The 8,607-nt window shown below is 39.2% G+C and overlaps 1 non-coding gene across 1 annotated transcript; it reads left to right on the plus strand.

Annotated features, from left to right (window-relative positions):
* The first annotated feature begins 3,320 nt into the window (after window positions 1–3,320).
* LOC141694153 (small nucleolar RNA R71) lies at window positions 3,321–3,427 on the plus strand. The gene has a single exon (XR_012563480.1). It is a non-coding gene; the product is annotated as a small nucleolar RNA R71 (small nucleolar RNA).
* The last annotated feature ends 5,180 nt before the right edge of the window (window positions 3,428–8,607 follow it).

An 8,607-nucleotide genomic window follows, 5' to 3' on the forward strand; every position in this document is an offset into this window, starting at 1 on the left:
TTCTATCTTTGATCTCTAACTTAAATTCCTGAAGTAAAAGCACCCAACGAATGAGTCTCGGCTTCGAATCCTTCTTAAAAACCAGATAGTGAATAGCTGCATGATCAGTGAATACTGTTACTTTCGTACCAAGCAGATAAGATCGAAATTTCTCAAAGCCAAAGACTATAGCCAAAAGCTCCTTCTCAGTAGTGGTGTAGTTCAATTGGGCACCATTTAAAGTCTTACTCGTATAGTAGACCACATGGAAGAGATTTTTCTTGCGCTGTCCCAGAACTGCACCTACCACATAATCACTCACATCACACATCATCTCAAATGGTTCTGTCCAATCTGGTGCTGTAATGACTGGTGCCGTGATCAAACTCTCCTTGAGAGTCTCGAATGCTGCCAAACATTCATCATCAAATTTGAAAGGCACATCTTTCTCAAGCAAATTGCACAACGGCTTAGATATCTTTGAAAAGTCCTTGATGAATCGCCGATAAAAACCCGCATGACCAAGAAAACTACGGATTCCTTTCACAGAATTAGGAAGGGGAAGATTTTCAATGACTCCCACCTTGGCCTTGTCCACCTCCAGACCCTTGCTAGAGACCTTATGCCCAAGGATAATGCCTTCACGCACCATAAAATGACATTTCTCCCAATTAAGCACCAAATTAGTTTCCACGCATCTTTTGAGTACGGCGCGCAGATTATTCAAACATTCATCATATGAGTGTCCAAAGACGGAGAAGTCATCCATGAACACTTTGACGTTATTTTCAATCATGTCAGAGAATATAGCCATCATACATCTCTGAAAGGTGGCCGGTGCGCCACATAACCCAAACGAAACTCTGCGAAAAGCAAATGTGCCAAATGGACAAGTGAAGGTAGTCTTTTCCTGATCCTCTGGTGCAATACAAATCTGATTATACCCGGAATAACCATCCAGAAGACAAAAATACTCATGACCCGCCAATCTGTCAAGCATTTGATCAATAAATGGAAGGGGGAAGTGATCCTTCCTTGTGGCTTTGTTCAATTTTCTATAATCCATGCATACTCTCCATCCTGTAACTGTTCGAGTAGGGATGAGCTCATTCTTTTCATTTGTGACCACAGTGATACCTCCCTTCTTAGGTACACATTGTACGGGGCTCACCCACGAGCTGTCAGAAATAGGATAAATGATGCATGCATCTAGCCATTTCAGAATTTCTTTCTTCACCACCTCCTTCATGATGGGATTCAGTCTTCGCTGCTGTTCCACAGTTGGCTTACTACCTTCCTCTAGCATAATTTTATGCATACAATATGAAGGACTTATCCCCTTGATGTCTGCTATGGTCCATCCTATAGCCGATTTGAATTCTCTCAAAATCCTTAAGAGCTTGTCTTCCTCACTACCTGAAAGGTCAGATGAAATAATAACAGGTAACGTAGATGAATCACCTAAAAAAGCATACCTCAAGTGTTCAGGTAATGGTTTGAGATCCAAGGTAGGTGCTTCCTCTATTGATGGTTTGAGCTTCCTTTCAGCATTCTTAAGGTCAGAAGTACCAAGAGATTCAAATGGTATGTCCAGCTTTCGCTTCCATGGAGAAGCGTTCAGATATTGTAATTGCTCATTGCTATCTTCATCATCGCTGTCAAAATCCCCCACTAAGGCCTTTTCCAATGCATCAGACATTAGCATGTGATCGAGTTCCGAAGTAACCGCAGAATCAATCACATCCACTTTTAAGCACTTCTCATCTTCTGTAGGGAATTTCATTGCCTTGAATATGTTGAAGGTCACATCCTAATCTTGGACCCGCATAGTAAGTTCACCTTTTTGCACATCTATCAAGGTACGGCCAGTAGCCAAGAAAGGCCTCCCCAAGATTATGGGAATCTTCTTATCTTCCTCAAAATCCAGAATAACAAAATTTGCTGGAAAGAAGAGCTTATCCACTTTGACGAGCACATCCTCAACTATGCCCCTTGGGTAAGTAATGGAACGGTCAGCCAATTGTAGTGACATGTACGTGGGTTTTGGATCAGGCAGATCCAGTTTCTTAAAGATCGACAACGGCATCAGATTAATGCTTGCTCCCAAATCACAAAGGCACTTGTCAAACGTCAGATTGCCAATTGTGCAAGGAATGGTGAAGCTTCCTGGATCTTTCAGTTTTGGTGGTAACTTTTGCTGCAGAACAGCGCTGGATTCTTCCGTGAGAGCAACGGTTTCAAGGTCATCCAGTTTCACCTTCCTTGAAAGAATAGTCTTCATAAACTTCGCATAACTAGGCATTTGTTCCAGAGCCTCAGCGAAAGGTATATTGATGTGAAGTTTCTTGAACACCTCCAGAAACTTCCCGAACTATCTATCCAGCTTTTGTTGCTGCAATCTCTTAGGAAAAGGTGGTGGAGGATAGAGCTGTTTCTCCCCTGTATTAGCCTCAGGCAGAGTGTGTTCAACAGTAGTCTTCCTTGGTTCCGCCACTTTCTCCTTTTGCTTAGATTCTTCACCTCTAATTTCAGCTTCTACTTCTTTTGCCTTTTCAGCATCAGCTACTTTTCCAGACCTTAAGGTAATAGCCTTGACTTGCTCTTTAGCTTCCTTCCTGCCTGGTACTTCCGTGTCACTGGGAAGAGTGCCAGGTTGACGATTGAGCACTGCATTGGCTAATTGACCAATTTGATTTTCCAAGGTCTTGATAGAAACCGCCTGACTCTTGCACAACAGCTTAAGTTCCTCAAGATCAGCACTAGCAGGTGCAGCTGCACTTCCCTGTTGAGGATATGATTGCCTTGTAGCATACTGTTGTGGTTGCTGGAATCCAGGTGGGTTAAACTGTTTACTCACTCCTTGCTGATATGGTGGCTGAATAGCATTCTGATTATTCCCCCAGCTGAAATTTGGATGATTTCTGTTGTTAGGATGATAGGTCGCTGGCACAGGCTGCTGTTGTCACTGATAATTATTCACATACTGAACAGATTCGTTTACAAGAGAACACTGATCCGTAGCATGAGAACCTGCACAAAGCTCACAAACCATAGCTATTTGATTAACTCCATACGTAGCCAGAGAATCAACCTTCATTGATAGCGCTTGAAGCTGGGCTGCAATAGCGGTGGCTGCATCAACTTCCTGAATACCTGCTACCTTGCCTGACATCATCCTCTGAGTTGGGTTTTGATGCTCATTTGCAGCCATCGTCTCGATAAGATTATACGCCTCAGTATAGCTTTTAGCCCATAAGGCGCCTCCAGCTGCTGCATCGAGCATGGGCCGAGATTGGGCCCCCAAACCATTATAGAAACCAGTGATCACCATCCAATCCGGCATTCCATGATGTGGACATTTTCTCAACATTTCCTTGTAGCGTTCCCAAGCCTCGCACATAGATTCTGTAGGTTGCTGCGCAAACTGAGTAAGAGCACTCCTCATAGCAGCAGTCTTTGCCATCGGATAAAACTTCACCAGAAACTTTTGCGCAAGATCTTGCCATGTAGTGATGGACCCAGCTGGTTCCGAATGTAACCAGTCTTTAGCCTTGTCCCTTAGTGAGAATGGGAAAAGCCTCAACTTGATAGCCTCATCAGTCACACCATTATACTTAAAAGTGCTGCAGATCTCGACAAAATTCCTTATGTGCATGTTGGGGTCTTCAGTTGCCGCTCCTCCAAAAGAAACAGAATTCTGCACCATCTGAATAGTGCCCGGCTTGATTTCAAAGGTGTTAGCTTGAATAGCCGGATGAAGGATGCTTGACTGAATGTCATCAATTTTAGGCCGAGAAAAATCCATAAGAGCTGGATCAGCTTGAACAATACGATCTCCCATGTTTACTGGTTCTTTCTGCTCAGTTCCTGAATCCGAATCCTCAAAATCTAACTTCTCCGGAATATCAAGAACTTCGTCTGTCTCCTAAGCTGTATCTAAAGTCCTCTTGCGAGCACGAGAACGAGTTTGCAAAAACGCTTGCTAAAGTACCTGAAACACAACCAGAAAAATAAGTAACTACTACGTCCTAATCACTGAGTCCTAATGACCAATGATGGTAAGTACATAAACTAAACAAATACGCCGAGTCCCCGGCAGCGGCGCCAAAAACTTGTTAGGGCGAAAACACGCGTTAATATTCACGCAAGTATACGCGTTCGCAAGTAATATAGAATACTTTCTAGTTCGTTCCCTCAGAGACTCAGACTAAATTATTGTCTAATTAAACTCACTCACCAATGTATGATTACTTCTCAATGTTAAGATAATAACACTTAAAATTGTTGATTAAATATTAACTATAATTAACTACTTAATTAACCACTTAACTAACACTTCAATTTATCAATAATAAAACACTCATGAGATCACAACTTCATTATTACTTCCTTCTATAGCCATTGTTATTACCTTTAGCATGTGACAGTGATGATATTAATCGAATAACACAAAACTGATAAAAGCCAACTTTCATTGTACTAATACCATTCTACCAAGCATCCACAATTAAGATAAAAGTTGAATAGTCATCAATTATGTTGAGTTCCTATATGTCTACAGAAATTGACAACACAACGATTTAAGCACAAGTTATTCCTTTTGATTACATAGGGCAAATAAAACTGTTAGAGTTACCCACTAATCATGCACAACGTACATGAACCTATGCTAGCATGGCAAGTTCTAAATCTCAAGATCCACCGTCGCTTCACAAGAGATTAACACCTTATCTTATATGTTCACGATGCACATAAGACGAATACGCACAACCAATACTAGATATCAAGCAATCATCACACACTAAAGTATTAAACAATTAACTAAAGAATTCCATAATAAATCCGTTGCAACCCCATGATCACGATTAGCCCATAATAGAACTTATCGCCATCATGGGTTCATATGAAATCATGATAAACAAACACAAGAAAATAATAACTAAACTAATTATATTAAAACAGAGTACGTCACAAGAGTAAATAAGTCAAAGCAAGAAAACTAGCATCCAACGTCACAACGAAACAAGAATCACAAGAAAATATGCTTCCTCTTCGTTGCGGTGTGCTAAATCGGTCTTCTTCCTTATCTCCTTCGCTTCTTGCGTAAAACACAATCTTCTTCTTCTTCTTCTTAATCCCCTTAATACTCTCTGTGAAAACATCTCAAATCTACCTATATAATAGTCCCATATAACTCAGATTACATAGAAGTTGGAAGCCAAACAGAAGTAGAAGTCTAAAATAATTTATCTTTTTCCCCGACCCTGCGCGGCCGCTCAGCAAAGCTGCGCGGGCGTGCAGGTTGCTGCGCGGCCGCTCAGCATTGCTGCGCGGGCGCGCGGGCCTCTACTAGAAAAAATCCAGGTTTGCTCCGTTTCTTCGCCGTAATCTGCCCATTCCTTTCCTCTCGCAATGGTGAACACATGCCAAGGCTTATTCTTGATGATTCCTCCCCCGAAATGCAACTAATACCCTGAAATGCATAAACACTAGAAAAACGCATCAAATACACAAAATACTTGATTTCAAGACACCAATTTAAGCCATTTTAAGACGTTCTAAGTAGTATAAAATGCCACTTATCAGAAGCTCACAATTCTAAGTATTCAATCCATCCAGGGAGTACCAAGATGTACAGGGATTTAAAGGAGAATTATTGGTGGCCAAAAATGAAAAGAGAGATTATGGAATGGGTTAGTAGATATTATACATGTCAGAGAGTTAAAGCGGAGCATCAACGACCAAGTGGGTTATTATAGCCGTTAGAGATTCTAGAGAGGAAGTGGGAACATATTTCTAAGGATTTTATAGTTGGATTACCAAGGACGAAGCGAACCATGACGCCATTTGGGTTATAGTAGACAGCCTATCCAAGTCAACTCATTTTCTGTCGATTAATGAGAGATTTTCACTGGACAAGTTAGTTCACATGTATTTGAAGGAGATAGTAATTCGTCACGGAGTCCCTGTGTCTATTGTATCTGACCGAGATCCATGATTCAATTCAAGATTTGGAGAAGTTTTCAAGAATATTTGGGAACCAAGTTGAATATGAGTACAACTTATCATCCACAGACTGCCGATCAAAGAGAAAGAACGATCCAGAAAATTGAAGATATGTTACGTGTTTGTGCTATTGATTTAAAAGGAAATTGGGATGAGCATATTCCCTTGGTAGAATTTGCTTACAACAATAGTTATCATGCCAGTATCAGAATACTTCCCTACGAAGCTCTTTACGGACGCAAATGTCGATCACCGGTATATTGGGATGAAGTTGGAGAACGTAAGATACTTGGACCAGAGTTGGTGCAACAGACAAAAGAAGTTGTCGAAGTTATTCAGAAAAGGTTAATTGCAGCACAGAGTCATCAAATGAAATATGCAGATCAAGCTATAAAGGACATGGAGTTTGAAGAAGGAGATCTAGTGTTGCTGAAGGTGTCACCGTGGAAGGGATTATCCAGATTCGGAAAGAAAGGAAAGCTAAGTCCTAAATACGTTGGACCTTTTGAAATTTTGTAGCATGTCGGAAAAGTAGCATACGTATTACCCCAGCATATGGAACACATTCATAATGTCTTTTACGTGTCAATGCTTAAGAGGTATAATATATATTTGAGGAATGTGATAGAATATGAGCCGATAAAATTTCAGAAAGATTTGTCATATGTTGAGAATCCAATAGAAATTCTAGAGAAAAGAGAGAAAGTGTAAAGGAATAAATTTGTAAATCTAGTAAGAGTATTGTAGATAACCCCAAGGGTTGAAGAGTCAACTTGGGAGTTTGAAAGTGATATGCATGGGAAGTACCCTCATTTGTTTACTTAGGAGACTCTTAGGATAGAATCCTTTTAGAGGGATGGATGTAATATCTGAGATATAACGTATAATTATTTTTGTCAATAAATGAATATTATGTGAATATTATATGAATTTTTGGTGAATTATCTGTTAATTGGTATCTTTGTTTGGTGTTTATATGTGATAAAATTTGTGAATTTTAATTTTTATATATCTAAAATAAAGTATAGGTAATTTTGATATTTTTCTAGTAATTTATATGTTGTTATATGATTTTATAAAGGATTTATAGATTTAAATAATTATTTTCAAATTAAATATAAATTATTTTGAATAATCGGGAATCACCCAACTTCAACGGTTTTTACGTTTTTACTACCCAGAAGTCTCGGGGAAACTCCTTATTAACCTAATTTGATTTTTTCGAGCAATTTCCATGTTTTGACTTTTTCGATCCGGAATACGATTTTACTTGTATGATTCCCGGTACAAATTTTATGATACCATTTTCTTTTCAGTAAACCGATAAAACCCGTATTTTCGAGAAACGGTTTTTAAGAAGGGAAAAGTTGTATTCTAAGTTTTTAAAGTACGAGTTTTGGTTGTAGGAAGTTCAATTCTTAGGACACATAGTCAGTAATAAAGGGATCAAAGTGGAATCAGCGAAGATGGAATCTATTATGGATTTGGGAGATACCAAAAACACCAACAGAAGTGAGAAGTTTCTTAGGATTGGCAGGATATTATCGAAGATTTGTTCAAGTTTTCTCGAAGATTGCAACACGATAAAGTTATTGCATATGCGTCTAGAAAACTGAAACCTCATGAGCAGAAGTATCGTACTCATGACTTGGAATTAGCAGCAATAGTATTCGCCTTGAAGATTTGGAGACATTATTTATACTGAGAAAGATGTGAAAATTATATGGACCATAAAAGTTTGAAATATATATTTACGCAAAAGGAACTTAATATGAGACAACGAAGATGGTTGGAGTTGATCAAGGACTATGACTACACGATTAACTATCACCCAAGAAAAGTAAATGTAGTGGAAAATGCGTTAAGCAGAAAGGAGAGATTAAATGTGTTGACGGTACTAGAAGAGTTATATAAGGAGATTCAGAATTTGGAATTGGAAGTCGGGATTTGTAAGCCAACTGAAGCAAAGATGTATACTATGACCTTCTAGCCAGAGTTGTTAGAAAAGATAAATAGATGTCAAGAGGAGATAATGGATCAGGATATCAATCATTTGGTAGGAGAAGAGTTATGCACTCAGAAAGATGATCAAGGTATTCTCAGAATTTCTTCCAGAATTTGGATTCCACCAGTGACCGAGTTGAAGAATGAAATTCTACAGGAAGCTCACAATTCTAAGTATTCAATCCATCCAGGGAGTACCAAGATGTACAGAGATTTAAAGGAGAATTATTGGTGGCCAAAAATGAAAAGAGAGATTGCGGAATGGGTTAGTAGATATTATACATGTCAGAGAGTTAAAGCGGAGCATCAACAACCAAGTGGGTTATTATAGCCGTTAGAGATTCTAGAGAGGAAGTGGGAACATATTTCTATGGATTTTATAGTTGGATTACCAAGGACGAAGCGAACCACGACGCCATTTGGGTTATAGTAGATAGCCTATCCAAGTCAACTCATTTTCTGTCGATTAATGAGAGATTTTCACTGGACAAGTTAGTTCACATGTATTTGAAGGAGATAGTAATTCGTCACGGAGTCCCCGTGTCTATTATATCTGACCGAGATCCACGATTCAATTCAAGATTTGGAGAAGTTTTCAAGAATATTTGGGAACCAAGT

Source organism: Apium graveolens, chromosome 10 (assembly GCF_009905375.1).
Source record: "Apium graveolens cultivar Ventura chromosome 10, ASM990537v1, whole genome shotgun sequence".
NCBI lineage: Eukaryota > Viridiplantae > Streptophyta > Magnoliopsida > Apiales > Apiaceae > Apium > Apium graveolens.